The sequence below is a fragment of the Bos indicus genome, chromosome 1 (assembly GCF_029378745.1).
Source record: "Bos indicus isolate NIAB-ARS_2022 breed Sahiwal x Tharparkar chromosome 1, NIAB-ARS_B.indTharparkar_mat_pri_1.0, whole genome shotgun sequence".
Classification (NCBI taxonomy): domain Eukaryota; kingdom Metazoa; phylum Chordata; class Mammalia; order Artiodactyla; family Bovidae; genus Bos; species Bos indicus.
In genome coordinates this window covers 151,542,864-151,558,439 of record NC_091760.1, presented here as the reverse complement: position 1 = coordinate 151,558,439, position 15,576 = coordinate 151,542,864, and the positions used below count along the sequence as shown (strand labels likewise).

Genomic DNA, 15,576 nt, shown 5'->3' with positions numbered 1-15,576 from the left:
ATTGCAGTTCCCGCTAGCTCTCAGCACAGGGATCCTGTTCTTAGCACTGAATTGGCTTTGGGATGTGTCCGGGAGCATCCCTGCTCTCAGTGGGCCTGAGTCTTACATCTAGATCCCCTGCTCCACAGAAAGCTTCTTCTGGGGGTTCCTAGGACCCCACACCCCTGCAGGTGGATCTGGGAAGGAGAGAGATGCTCTCTGCAGTGTGAATGGTGGGAAGGGGAGAGATGCTTTCCACAATGTGAATGGTGGGAAGGGCAGAGATGTTCTCCACAGTGTGAATGGTGGGAAAGAGGGAGAGTTGCTCCCTGAGAGTGAACAGTGGGAAGGGCAGAGATGCTCTCCACAGTGTGAATGGTGGGAAGGGGACAGATGCTCCCTGAGAGTGAACAGTGGGAATGGGTAAGATGCTCTCTGCGGTGTGAACAGTGGGAAGGGCAGAGATGCTCTCCGAGGTGTGAATGGTGGGAAGGGGACAGATGCTGTCTGCAGTATGAACAGTGGGAAGGGCAGAGATGCTCTCCACAGTGTGAACAGTGCTGATGCAAATGCCACCACCCCACATGACCCATGTTCTCATATTCTCATGTAAATGGACATCAGCTGCAGAATTTGGGTGCAGGGAGTGAGGGGGGTCTTCTGACAGCCCTTCCCCTCTCTCCTCCAGATTCCTACTGCTGGGCCCTCATCCTCAACTTGCCTCAAGACAGCACCCACTGAAGGGAGAGCTAGCCAGCAGGTCCCAAAACCCAGGAGATGGCACCCAAACCTCTGCCCTCCAGTGTCCACGTGCTGCTCGTCCACCAAAGCCTTGTCTTTCCACCTCGACCTCTCCCAGGCTTTCCTCCTCCAGTGTCCAGGCTTTGCACCTGCTCCCACCCACCACATTCCTTATTCCCCACAGCCTTTTCTTTCCAGCTGAGAAAGAGAAAAGCCCGGAATCTGGACTCACGCCCACCCTGCCTCTCCTCCTGGGGACCCATGTGGTCTGTTACCAATAAGCCTGAAATGGTCAGGGCTAACATCCGCTTCCACTTCTTTCTTCCACTAGGTTATTTAAACCTCCCATGACCTCTTGCTTTTGGTAAAGAAGCAGTTCTCATTTGTGGGGAATTGACAAGGAGATCCCAGGTGGGAACTCAGGGTCACTGAGGTACACAGTAAATGCTCTAGCCACCAATCCGGATACTTGCCCTTCGTAGACTCAATGATCTGATTGCTATCTGTGTTCTGGTTCCTTTCCTGCTGAGCTGAACGGGGTTGCCTGGGGAACAATTCCCAGGTCCCGGTTTCGAGCAGGGAATCATTTCCCGCAGGAAATCTGGGCACTCCAGAAGCCAGCTGGGGTTGGGGGGGCGGCGGTGCAGCGCTGCTAGGCCCTGGCCAATCTCACCACGCCAACAGGGGCAGGGGGCTGGCCTGAGGGCGGGGTGGCAGCTGCAGAGGGCGCTGGCCTGAGGCCTCAGCCCGCCTTTGCTGACGTTGGAGCCTTGGAGCAGGGCTGCTGACGTGTACTGACTGGGCTGGCTGTTTACTGAACTGTTTTTTAATAGCTACACTTCCAGTAAGACCTGAGAACACGCCACAGCACCCTCATTTACGGCACTGAGCGTGTCACTCAGGCAGCATGTGGGCCAAGAAAGGGAGAGTCCAGGAAAGGTGAGGTTCACAGGCAGTCAGGAAAGTCACCTGACGTGAAGAGAGAGAGCCTGGGGTAGACCAGATGGCTGCATCGGCGCTGTCCGGGACTACCCCATGGGCTGTATTTTGGAAGGGCCAATTCAGGCAGGATTTCTTCTTGAAAAGGTCCAAATAGCCAAGGCACCTTATTCTGGGAATAGGAACTAGTCTCAGACTGGCTGGTTTCCAGAGTGACGTGGGCGAGTCATTTCTCCTCCTTTGAGCTGCAGTTTCCCTACCTGTTTTGATGAGGGTGTTCAGCCACTGATTCTCTTGGGGGGCAACAGCCAGCCCAGGGTTGGCATGGGGGCTCTGTCTTTCCGGCCATGGGGCTGTGGGAAAAGCCTTGTCTTGTGAAGACATAATCTTGTCATGAGTTAACACAGACGTTAGTGTCCCTGCTGCCTTTGGGTGCTGCTGTTCTGAGTGTTTGTGTGATAACGCACACAGAACACTTAGCAGAAAGGCAGGTGCCCAGCAAGCACTCAACACCCAGGAGCTCTTATCAGCATCAGCACCCGTTCTTGGAGGGTCTGAGTATTGGGAGCACTGTGCATTGGGCAGGGTGGGGATGGTGTTCTCAGATCCCATCCCACTGGAACATTCCACACCGCTGATCTAATTAAAAGGCACTGACTCTTTTCTTCCCTCTTGATAAAAGTTACAGAAACCTCCATTTCCATTGTACTCAGATTCCTAAAACACAGTCCTTTTTTAATTTAAAACGATTTCCCTAAGGCAAAAGTCAAGCTGTCCATTTGGAATGAAAGATGATGATGATGAAAGCAATAAAAAAAATAATAATAACAATAAATTCGTCTTTACTTGGTATTATAGACTTGAATAGGCTTCCCTGGTGACTCAGGGGTAAGGAATCTGCCTGCCAATGCAGGAGGTGCAGGGTCAATCCCTGGGTCGGGAAGATCCCCTGGAGAAGGAATGGCGACTGACTCCAGTATTCTTGCCTGGGAAATCCCATGGACAGAGGAGCCTGGTAGGCTCCATGGGGTCACAAAGAGTCAGACACAATTTAGCAACTAAACCACCCCCACATAGACTTGAAAAGCACTTGAATCCTCCTGACAGCCCCGTAAATACGAGAAGGGAAAGTTATGTCCCATGAGTTGCAGATGCAGAAACTGATGTCCAGGGCGATTGTCCGAGGTAATGTGCATAATGAGGGCACGGGGGTGGGGGTGGGGGACTAGAAAGTGTGTCCCCTGGCTCCAAATCTAGCTCTTTCTAAAGAAAACTCTATAGTAGTTGGCTTTTCCAAAACTGGGGGGAGGAAATTGCAAAGACGTGTATGATTTGTCTCCCCGTTTTTGCACATGGTTGGCTGTTTGAGAGGCTGTGGACACAGCCTCCAAATGTGCTGTCCGGGCATGTGTAAACGCCACTCTCTGCAGGCTCACTGGGGTGGCCCTATACAAGACCCTCCCACCGGCAGCCCCTCCTGTGGAGGTGTCCTGGGTCATGTGTCAGCCTTTCCTACCTTCCTGGGCCACCTTGGGTAAGCCCTTGAGGAGACAAGAAATCCGTGTGGAAGCCAAGGAAGATTCTAGTCCGGTTCTCCTAGGGGGTGGGGAGATATGCAAGCTCAGCCAATGGAGGAGAGTGACTGGTTACTAAAAGCACTTATGATGAGTGGAGGAGACGTTGAAAACAACACCAAAGGCCAGTTTTAACTGGAAATGACCCGGCCAAAAAGGACAGCGACAGACACCCTGTGGCTCAGATACCGGGCCTTAAAGGCTTTGTCCAAGTGCCCGGCCACCCTCTCTGACAAGCCGACCGGACTCGACAGGACAGGAGGGAAGAGGCCCCAGGACAAGTCTCATCAGGCTGCAGGGGGCCACTTCCTGGACTTGCTGGCGTCCGAGACCGACGCCACCGCCTCCTCCTCGCTGACACGTAGGCAGCTTATCTCAGGTCTTGTTTTGGCTTAGAAATCCCTTAATCTCCCAGGATCGTTTTAATGGCACAGCCTCTATTTTTATTCTCGGATGGTGGAGAGAATCTGAGACTCAGCCGACTCCTCTGGACGTGTGGAGGCCTGTCCCCCAGAGCACTGAATTCCTTGCCGCTTGCAGCCAAGTGAAGCCCGGAGCCGGGATTCTGAAACGAACACGCCGACAGGAGGGGGCTTGCTCTCAACCACCGAGCGTGGGGCATCGTAGGCATTCGGCAAATATTTGCTGAAAACAAACCCTGAAGGGCTCTATTAATTCCAAGCCGTTTTCCGCCCTGTTGCACAGCCCTGGGGACACGTGGGGCGGCAGCCCACAGGTCGTTTTCTGAACTGATGAGTCCGGTGCCTGTAATTTTCCCAAAGCGAAATATCTGTGGATGTGGCTGCGTGCCATGGAACCTTCCAGGCTTCTTGCTTTCCTTTCCATTATAAGGTTACTTTGCTTTACCTTCTTATACGTGGTCACTGTGTTTACCCTCCTGACTCTCTCTAAGGGGAGCCCCAGGGCATGTGGGTGCTGTCTTGAGCCTAGGCTTCCTTTTTGCCTTCTTCTTTTTAATATAGTTCATATATTTAAAATTTTGTTTTTAATTTTTAAAGTATGGTTGGTTTACAACGTTGAGTTAGTTTCAGGCGTATAGCCACATGATTCAGTTCTAGATATATGCATACATATATATATATAGGCTTCCCAGATGGCTCAGGGGTAAAGAATCTGCCTGCCAAGGCAGGAGACACAGATTCAATTCCTGGGGCAGGAAGATCCCCTGGAGAAGGAAATGCCAACTCACTCCAGTATTCTTGCCCGGGAAATCCCACGGACAGCAGAGCCTGGTGGGCTACGGTCCATGGGGTCGCAGAAAGTCAGACATGACTTAGCGACTGAGCATGAGCACATATATATTACAAATATAGGGCTTCCCTGGTGGCTCAGTAAGGAAGCTGCTTGCCAATGCAGGAGACATAAGAGACATGGATTTGATCCCTGGGTTGGGAAGATTCCCTGGAGGAGGGCATGGCAACCCACTCCAGTATTCTTAACTGGAGAATCCCTGTGGACAGAGGAGCCTGGCGGGTTACAGTCCATGTGGTCTCAAAGAGTCAGACATGACCAAAGTGACTCAGCACGTACACAGGCACATGTGTAATATATATATTATTTTTTAGGTTCTTTTCCCTTCTAGGTTATTGTAAACTATTGAGTACAGTTCCCTGTGTTGCACAGTAGGTCTTTGTTTATCTGTTTTATATATAGCAGTGTATGTTAATCCCAACCTCCTGATTTATCCTTCTTCCCCGCCCCTTTCCCCTTTGGGAACCGTAATTTTGTCTTCTAAGTCTGTGAGTCTATTCCTGCCTTGTAAATAAGTTCATTTTATATCACTATTTTAGATTCCACCTATAAGCAATATCATATGGTACGTGTCTTTTTCTGTCTGTTTGCCTTCTTCTCCGTGCTTATCAAAATCCATCCTGGGCCCTATAGGAATGGCATTTGGGTTGTTCTGGCTGCCGTGATCTGGGAGCTGCAGAATTACTGGACGCCAGCAGCATCGTGCTCTAGGGATGCTGTTTCATGTTAAGCTGTCAGCACCCTCCCCAGACTGTTGGAAGTGGGGAATGAGAACAACGGGTCCTGAGTGGGCCCTGGACATCTGAGGCCATGCATGGAGCCTCCTGAGCGAATGAGCAGACATGCTCCGGGAGCTTACTATAATCCCAGAGGTCCTGGGGAGAAGGTCAGATTCAGAAGCCCACCGGTTCCCCATCTGGCTCATGCAGTCACAAGGCCCTTGCGGAGGCCGTGACCCACACAACCACCAGAGCTGCCCCTTCTGAAGGCAAAGGCTCAGCTCATAGCTAAGCTGAGGTAAGTATCTCTAACCTGCTTCTTATTCTAGGATGTGTGTCTCTGTTAGTTAGGATTTTCCCAAGAACAACAGGATATGATTGTTGTTACTTCACTCATATCTGACTCTCTGTGACCCCTATGGACTGTGGCCCACCAGGCTCCTCTATCCATGGGATTCTTCAGGCAAGAATACTGGAGTGGGTTGCCATTTACTTCTCCAAGGGATGTCCCTGACCCAGGGAGTGAACCCAGGTCTCCTGTTTGGCTGGTGAATTATTTACCACTGAGCCACCTGGGAATCCTATAGGATATGTATCTATCTGTATACACAAACAGACTTATTATAAGGAATTCACTCATGCAGTTATTTGGGCTGAGAAGTCCCCAGGTCGGCAGTCGGCAAGCTGGAGATCTTGGAAGAGCTGATGTTTCAGTCCAGCATACAGGCTAGAAAAGGCCAATGTCCTAACTCATGCACTCAGGCAGGAGGTTTTCTTTCTCTCTCTTTTTTTTAATTTTTAAAAATCAATTAATTAATTTATTTTTGGCTGTGCTGGGTCTTCCTTGTTGTGCTGGAGCACCTCGTTGCAGTGGCTTCTCTTGTTGCGGAGCACTGGCTCTGGGGCGCACAGGCTCAGGACTTGCAGTGGGCAGGCTTAGTTATCCCATGGCACGTGGAATCTTCCTGGACCAGGGATCAAACCTGTGTCTCCTGCATTAGCAGGCGGACTCTCAACCACTGGATCACCAGGGACGTTGTAGGCTTTCCCTTTTATTGGGCTTTTTGTTCTTTTCAGGGTTTCAGTTGATTGCACGAGGGCCACCCACACTAGGAAGGGCAATCTGTCATACTTGGTCAACTGATTGAAATCTCAAAATCTCAGCCAGAAACACCCAGAAAAATGTTTAACCAGATATCCGGGCAGCCCATGACCCAGTCGACACATAAAATTAACCATCCAAAATTCCAAACCATATTTCCCAGCCTCGGAGAGACTGAGTTGGTCGAAGATCTTGCCCAAATCAAGGATGGCGCTCTGTGGGCTGAGGGACGATCTGTGAAGGTCTGTAGGATAGTCGCCTAAAGCAGGGACAGCAGCAATAAGCAAGGATGGTTATGGCCTCTCTCCTAGAGATATAGACGGAATCAGTCAATTGGTTCCTAAAGGAGAAGCAAGGAGGCATCCAGAGAGAAGTGGAGACCCCTGGGCAGTAGCGGATTCAAGCTAATGGGGATGCCGTAGTGAAGACGCAGGAATGCCTAATGCCAGGGGGCCAGCAGGACAACATGGAACCCAGAGCTGCCTTCCACGCTGAATGACCACCCAGATCACCCTCTGTGGGGCCTGTAGTACATTAGATTCTGTCCACTCTCGTGTCCCTTATTACCAAATGGTTCCTGAACTAAATCATAGTACCCCAGTTCTTAAGGTGAACTGCATGAGTCTGCTCCTTACCATCAAATGAGGTGAAACTTTACCACACATGAGACTCTAATGCCAGTGACGTGAATCCACTTGACTCTTCAGATTGACTGGAGTCCAAGGAGAAGAAGAAACTCACAAGGACACTTTCTGCTCCATCTCCTTCCTCTCTTGGCTGGATGAGAGCTATATTAGAGTAAGAGAAGCAGTCTCCAGAAGACTGGAGACCTTGTCATTGTGTCGATGCCACCGTTCACAGATTTCATTGGATAGAGAAATGTGGGATCAGTTGTTTTCCCCCGTTTGCCATTATAGGCTTTCAGACACAGCTCACTAATCTCATCTTTGATGTTCAGCACAGTCCTTGTAAGTCTTCCCTAAGTGGAGGGTTGGGTAGGTGGAAGGAAAAGATGAGATAAATTCTTACCATGGCAACATTAGAGTCATTATATATGTTAGCTAGAGGAGCATAAAAAATGTACCCTGATTCAGTTGATAATATTGTTAAGCACGTGACCAGTAGGGTCCTAGTGCTTAGAAGATGTCAGTGACTAAAATAAAGATCCCTGACATGGGTACTTACGTTGTCACGGGGGAGCAGACATCAAACAATGAAACATAATAAGATAAAATAGTTAAGTATAATACAGTAAGGTAATAAATATAATAAAATGAGCAAATACAATAAAACTTATGGGATGTTGAAAGTGATAAGGGCACTGGAAACAAGGAAGTATAGAACATGAGAGGGGTGTGTAAAACTTGTTGGGAGGACAGAGGTCAGTCCTACTAAGAATATGATCTTTATGAAAAGACTTGCAAGCGGTGAAGGAGTTAGTCATTGGAGCATCTAGGGCAGAGTGTTCAGGCACATGGAACAGTCACTGCAAAAGTTCTAAGGCGGGAATGTCAGACATGTTCAAGGAGTAAGGAGAAGGTGGGACTTCCCCGGTGGTCCTGTGGTAAAGGATCCACCTTGCAATGCTGGAGACGCAGGCTCAACCCTGCAACTAAGCCTGAGCACTGCAGGTACTGACACTCTAGAGCCCGTCTGTGCTCCGCAAGAGAAGCCCATGCCTCAGCTAGAGAAGGCCTGCGTGGTGTAATGAAGAGCCCACACAGCCAACATTTCTAAAAAAGGGGGAAAAAAGAATAATGAGAAGTCCACTGTGGTTAGAAGTTGGCAAGAAGGGAGGATACACGAAGCTGGAGAAGAAGGAAGTGGAGTCAGATCACGTATGGTGTTGGGGATACAGAGAATGAAGGATGGGTCTGAGTCAAAAAAAAAAAGGCAAATGGTCCTGGATTCCTTTAATCCCTGATAGAATCCGTGACTCTCCTGGTGGGGGAGGGGAGCGGTGTAGCATAGCTCCTCCAACCCTCAGAACCTCTTTTTGCACAGCTCCCTTCTTTAGAAGAACACACTGTCTTAAGGAGGCATCAGTGCTGAAGGGCAGTGATGCATCTTGCCCCTTGCACATGTGAGGGAAGGGAGAGTGCTGAGGACCAACGATGTGGACACGTTGAAATTAACTAACCTTTATTCTTGTCTGCTACCGGCAAACTCTCTTCTAAGGCAACTCTCCATTTGTATCATCTATGTCCCAACAAAAGTATCCTGACCAAGAATATACTAATGTGGTACAATTTTTTAAAGACTCTGAAGGGGTGTATCTTAGTGAAACAAGTAAGGTTTCCAGTAGTTTTCCACGAGTTCATTTCGGATCACAGAACCAATGTAAACTTCATCACTTTCAGATGGAGCTAGATTCTGAGGGGCGGTGACTGTATGATGGGTGAATATCTTGGTTAATGTGGTTTTGTTCCTTGGGGTGCGAGATTTCTCTGTCCTTTTAAACCCTGTTGAAGACATTCTCTGTGGCTTTATCTGATGTTTCTAATAGTCTGTCTTGCACAGTGAATACGTTTTTGGATGTAAGTTTCTCCTTTCGAGTATTTGCTAGCTCAGATGCATGGCAAGGTGGATTCTTCACCACTGGACCATCAGGAAGTCCCATCTTCTCCTTATTCCTTGAATGTGTCTGATGCTCCTGCCTTAGGACTTTTGCAATGGCTTCCCCATCTGCCTGAACCCTCTTCCCCAGACGCTCCAGTGACTAGCTACTGTAGAGGTTCAGGAGGTATGGGGAGTTATATTTTTCTGAGACTCAGCCCCCCGCAGAGATGGTCCTCAGAGGTGCTTCCTGCTCGCCCTCAACTCCTGGCCTCACTGTGGCTTCATTATCCAGAGCTGGGTCTTGACTGCCTCATGTGACGGAGGGACATTTTATCAGCAGAATTGTACTCTATCGTGATATTAACAAGTGCAGTGCCCTGGATGCTTGCATTCCCCCTAAATTGATGTGCTGGTGCTATAACCCCCAACATGATGGTATAAGGAGGTGGGACCTTGGGGTGGTGACTAGGGTGAGATAAGTTTCTGAGGGTGGGGTCCCCATGATGGGGTTAGTGTCCTTGTAAGGAGAGGACATAGCACCAGAACTTAATCTCTCTTCCTGTGAGTGCATGGCACGAAGGCAGGAAGAGGACCCTCACCAAGAATGGAATCTCTTGGCACTTTCCCCTCACAGTCCCGCTTAGGTCGATGTAGGATTTGGGCAGTGGTGTATACTATAGTCCTGTTCTGTAAGCCTCTGCTGTTCTTCCTCGGCTATGTTCCACAGTGTTCCCAGCCTCCAGAACTGCGAGAAATACATGCCGTTTAAGCTTCTCAGTCCATGATGTTTTGTCACAGCACCCTGAGTTAAGATAGCAAGGATGAGTAGTCCCTACTATGCAAACTCACAAATGTTTACTATTTCTATTTTTACACTTTCTGACCATTTTTTAACATTTGAAGTATAATTGAAGCATAATAAAAGGCACGGCTTTTACATGTTTAGTTCAAAGTGTTTAGTCACTCAGTCGTGTCTGACTCTTTGTGACCCCATAGACTGTAGCCTGCCAGGTTCCTCTGTCCATGGGGATTCTCCAGGCAAGAATACTGGAGTGGGTAACCTTTCCCGTCTCCAGGGGATCTTCCCAACCCAGGGATCAAACCCAGGTCTCCCTCATTACAGGCAGATTCTTTACCGCTGAGCCACCAGGGAAGCCCAAGAATATTGGAGTGGGTAGCCTATCCTTTCTCCAGGGGATCTTCCCAACCCAGGAATCAAATCAGGGTCTCCTGCATTGAAGGCTGCTTCTTTACCAGCTGAGCTACCAGGGAAGCCAATTCCCTGTTTGAGAAGTTTGGACTATTGTCCACCTCTATCAAAATGTAGAGCTCATCCATCAACCCAGAATGTCCCCCTTTGTTCCTTTCCAGTTAGCTATCGGCCTACTCTGATGACCTTGAAGGCAACCACTGTATAACTTCTGTCATCACAGACGAGCTTTGCCTATTCTAGAGTTTCGATTAAATGGACTCTTCCAGGATGTGTTACTTGTGTTCATGACTCTGTCACTCAGCATTTTTGAGATGCTTTCACGTAATTGCACCTATCCATGACTATGCCAAAGCTGTTGACTGTGTGGATCACAATAAACTGTGGAAAATTCTGAAAGAGATGGGAATATCAGACCACCTGATCTGCCTCTTGAGAAATTTGTATGCAGGTCAGGAACAACAGTTAGAACTGGACATGGAAAAACAGACTGGTTCCAATTAGGAAAAGGAGTACATCAAGGTTGTATATTGTCACCCTGTTTATTTAACTTATATGCAGAGTACATCATGAGAAATGCTGGACTGGAAGAAACACAAGCTGGAATCAAGATTGCTGGGAGAAATATCAATAACCTCAGATATGCAGATGACACCACCCTTATGGCAGAAAGTGAAGAGGAACTAAAAAGCCTCTTGGTGAAAGTGAAAGTGGAGAGTGAAAATGTTGGCTTAAAGCTCAACAATTCAGAAAACGAAGATCATGGCATCTGGTCCCATCACTTCATGGGAAATAGATGGGGAAACAGTGAAACAGTGTCAGACTTTATTTTTCTGGGCTGCAAAATCACTGCAGATGGTGACTGCAGCCATGAAATTAAAAGATGCTTACTACTTGGAAGGAAAGTTATGACCAACCTAGATAGCATATTCAAAAGCAGAGACATTACTTTGCCAACAAAGGTCCGTCTAGTCAAGGCTATGGTTTTTCCTGTGGTCATGTATGGATGTGAGAGTTGGACTGTGAAGAAGGCTGAGTGCCAAAGAATTGATGCTTTTGAACTGTGGTGTTGGAGAAGACTCTTGAGAGTCCCTTGGACTGCAAGGAGATCCAACCAGTCCATTCTGAAGGAGATCAGCCCTGGGATTTCTTTGGAAGGAATGATGCTAAAGCTGAAACTCCAGTACTTTGGCTACCTCATGAGAAGAGTTGACTCATTGGAAAAGACTCTGATGCTGGGAGGGATTGGGGGCAAGAGGAGAAGGGGACAACAGAGGATGAGATGGCTAGATGGCATCACTGACTCAATGGATGTGAGTCTGAGTGAACTCCAGGAGTTGGTGATGGACAGGGAGGCCTGGCGTGCTGTGATTCATGGGGTCGCAAAGAGTCGGACACGACTGAGCAACTGATCTGATCTGATTTGATCTGATGATTTTTATTGTTGAGTAGTATTCCACTGTATGAATATACCACAATTTTGTTTATCCCTCTTCCTGTTGATGGCATTTTTGTTTATTTTTTTGGTTATTGTAAATAAATCTTGCATGTGTCTTTCTGTAGACATGCTTTCATTTCTCTGGGGTAAGTACCTGGAAATGGAATTGCTGGGTCATAAGACAGATGACTGTTGAACTTTAAAAGAACTGCCAAAGAGATCGCTAACACAGTTGGACCATTTCATTCCCTCCTAGCAATGTAAGAGTGTTCCAGTTGCTCTTCATTGCAGCCAACATTTGGCATTGTGTGTCTTTTTCTTATTTTAGCTATTCCAGTGGGTGTGTAATGGCATCTAGCTGTAGTTTTAATTTTCATTTCTCTGCTGACTAATACTGCTGAGTAACTTTTCATATGCTTACTGACCTTTCATATATCTTCTTTTGTGAAATGTCTGCTCAAGTCTTTTGACGGTTTTTAAAATGGTTTTTTGGTGTTTCATGTTAATCTGTAGGAGTTCTGTTATTTACCTTTGTACCTGTCTTTCCCCCTGGTTACTCTCCAAATTCCTTGAGATATTTTACTACTTCTCAACTGCAGTGCTCACCACCATTCTTTGTCAATAGCAGGTACTTAATATTTATTGGATTGTGAGCAAGTGCTAGGCTCTGCCTGCTTAGTGGTATAACTTGTCGATTTTTTTAAAAAAATTATTCAGTAAAGTTTATATATTTAATTTTTTGATAGCATCTTTTACTTTTCAGCTTTTGAATTTGATGTTAATCTTGACCTTTGGCAAACATTCAGTATATTTATTTCCAAATGTGTCAAGCCAATCTGGCATATACTACTTGAGTTTGGAAACTATAATAAACTTTATAGTTAATCTTTATAAGACTTAGGAATATCTGAAGTATTCATGATAGGTGGTCTCTTCTAGAAGTTAAAATATTTATAGTTTTAAAAAATAGAAGATTATGACTATCATCTTATGTTTTTTCTCTTCTTCTGAAGTTTATGAGACACTTCTTAACCAAGAACCAGAGCCTAAGGGGCAGAGGAAAAAAGTAGAAATACTTTTATTCGAAGATAAAGATGGTGAGCATCAACAAAGAGAATATTTGAGGCTTTTAAACTCTCGTCTACCTGCCAGGTTTGTCAACCAGAGCATTATAAATGAATGTATTACTTTGAAAGAACACCTGCAGTGATGTCATTTCAAATTCCTAAATTAGTTTCTAGGCAGACTGGCCAGCTCGGGACAGCCAGAGAATTATTTCCACTCATCCATTTGAATTTCGTCTGACTCTTTGCTCTTGAGTATTACCCCATGTTTTAGAAAAGCTCTTCAGATTGATTCAGAGGAGCATAATCTTGACTTCTGAAAATTATAAGTAGCCAACAAATTTGTTATATTTCACTTGTTTGGTTTTAAACTCAAGTCAATTCAACAAGTCAAAAAATTTTGGACCACCTCAAAAGTTATATTTGCTTGTTGCAGATAATACTGCATAAAAATATAGAGAAAGTGAAAATGATCTGAAAGTGTATCTTCATAAAATAATTATTAAAATTATAAATAATTTTAAAATAAAAATAATTATAGACTTATTTAAATCTCTTAAGTTTACTTGAAATCTTTTTAATTTTTCTTTTCCTGGGATTTATATCATTTCTAGCCCACAAAAAGGAATCATAGTGAATATACTCTTACGGATTCTAGGTTTTGTTTATTCAGTTTTGTTTTTTCTAGAATGTTTTCACACATCACTGCAGATATTTAAGAGCTGTGTTTGTCCATTTTTAATGTGCTTTTTCTCATTGTGTTTGGGCTGCGTCTCCACCAAGCTTTATTCTTTTCTTCATGCTGTTAATAAGAAATCTTTGCTATCCATGAGCTATATTTTCAGCTTGCTTGATGTTCTTTGGTGTAGAACTTATTGACTGTTGCACATTTATTTTAAAATCTGGCTCTTTTGCTAAGCTTTCCTTTAAATTCCACACATTACAGAGTTGATTCGCTTAGATGTTTAGGTCGCCTAATCTTAAGGTTGTATATAGTAAACATTTTGTCTCTTCCTTTCCAACAGTTATAGTTCTTATTTCTCTTTCAGATCTTATTACATGCGTCAGATCTTAAGCAACATGAAGCACTAATGCTCGAAGCAGCCACGCCTGCCCTGCTTCTGAGTTTAATAGGAATGCCTTGGGTGATTCACTGTTTAGTAAGATGTTGGCCATGTGTTTGTATAATTATTATGGTATGAAAGAAGAATCTTTTCGTTCTAGTTCTCCCTGAGGATTTTTTTTTTAATTTGTGAATTTATTTTAGGTGTAATTTGATTCCCTTTAAGCCACTATTAAAAAGTGGGTGCTACTGACATCGTTGGTGTTTTTTTCCCTAATCTGAGCTATTTATTGAAATTGTATTGAGGTATGGTTGATTTACAGTATGTTCCATCCTCTGATTTCAATAATGACCATCTCAGGGACAACTTTATTCTCTTGGTACCTCATTCACAGGCTCACTCATTGTCCCCTCTCCTCCATTATTTTGAACAAATGCCATCGTAATTTTATCTATAGCTCTTTTAGCTTTTATCTCTAAAATACAAAGACTCTAAAAGCTAAAGAGAATATTACTGTTCACCTAAAACAGTAACAATAATTTCTTACTACCATCAAATATCTATTTATTCTTCACCTTTCCCCAATTATCTGCTACATGTTTATGATTTGAGTCCATACTTTACGATTGGTTAAGTTTCCTACATTTTTTTTTTTAATATATATTTCTCCCTCCAACACTGTTTGCCTTGAACTTTCTAACATATAATTTCTTATTTGCCTTTTCTTGATTATATTTGCTTGAAATTTAGTTATTTTTTTTCTCATTTCTATATTTGCTCCTTTCCCCCTGTTTTCTTGATTATATTTGTCTAGAGTTTATCTATTATATATATATGTTTTTAAGAATCAGATACATAACATTGCTATGTTTTAAGTGGATAACCAAGAACCTACTGGATAACCTGTGGAACGCTGCTCAATGCTATGTGGCAGCCTGGATGGGATAGGAGTTTGAGAGAGAGTGGATACATGTACAGGTGAAGCCCTTTGCTGTCCTCCTGAAACTATCACATTGTTAACTGGCTACACTTCAATGAAAAGTAAAAAGTTTAAATGGTGAAAAAAGCAAATCAGGTGCGTATTTCATTAACCAGCTCTGAGGCTGTAGTCTTTGGCTCCTGCAAACTGTATTTAGGTTATTGCCATTTTAGTCTCCTTAGAATTCTTCCTCATCTCTCCAAGCCTGTTTTCCTCATCTTATACTCCTGGCTCATCTTACATTTTTTTTTTTTTTTAAAGAAAGCGAGGTTTATTATTTTTTAATTTTTTAAATTGCAATCAAACTGACGGTGTATAGAAGTACTTGACAGTAACACTGGCCACACTGCATGTGGGATCCTTGTTCCCCAACCGAGGATCGAACCCGCGCCCCCTGCAATGGAAGGGCAGAGTCTCAACCAAACCACTAGACCATCAGGGAAGTCCTGCAGTGTTTATTTTTCATCAACCTTATTTCCATCATCTGTGGAAGAGCAGTGAAGACTGCTACTTGCTGACCCCTACCCACTTGATGCCTGGGCAGTGGGGCTGCAGCCCTGTCTCCAGGGGCAGTCTGGGCACGCCAACCTTCAGCAGCTGGACAGCCACTGAGGGTAACCAGGAGCCTTCAGACCATCCTGGGACCTTGAGTGAAGCCAGACAGCCCACGCCACTCCTCTGTTCCTATCTCTCTGTGATCTCTATACAAGGAGAGATTGGATCTGAATTCCCACTGATGCTCCAGGGAGGTGGTGCCACGTGCGTGCACAATACCCCAGGCTAGGGCCCACCACATCGGATGCACAGAGCAGAGCACACCCTGGGCCGTTGGTCACACATTGTGCTCCTTCCTCGAGGTTCTCATACAGTTACTGTTCCCCCACCTTACCGGGCCCAGGAGTCTTGTGGAGCTGGTGACAAACGTGTCCCTCACAC

General features: G+C 45.4%; 1 long non-coding RNA gene across 1 annotated transcript; it reads left to right on the top strand.

Annotated features, from left to right (window-relative positions):
• Nucleotides 1–3,226: 3,226 nt before the first annotated feature.
• Nucleotides 3,227–13,913, top strand: LOC109561662 (uncharacterized). The gene is made up of 4 exons (XR_002181078.2): nt 3,227–4,085; nt 5,139–5,522; nt 12,547–12,685; nt 13,647–13,913. It is a non-coding gene; the product is annotated as an uncharacterized lncRNA (long non-coding RNA).
• The last annotated feature ends 1,663 nt before the right edge of the window (nt 13,914–15,576 follow it).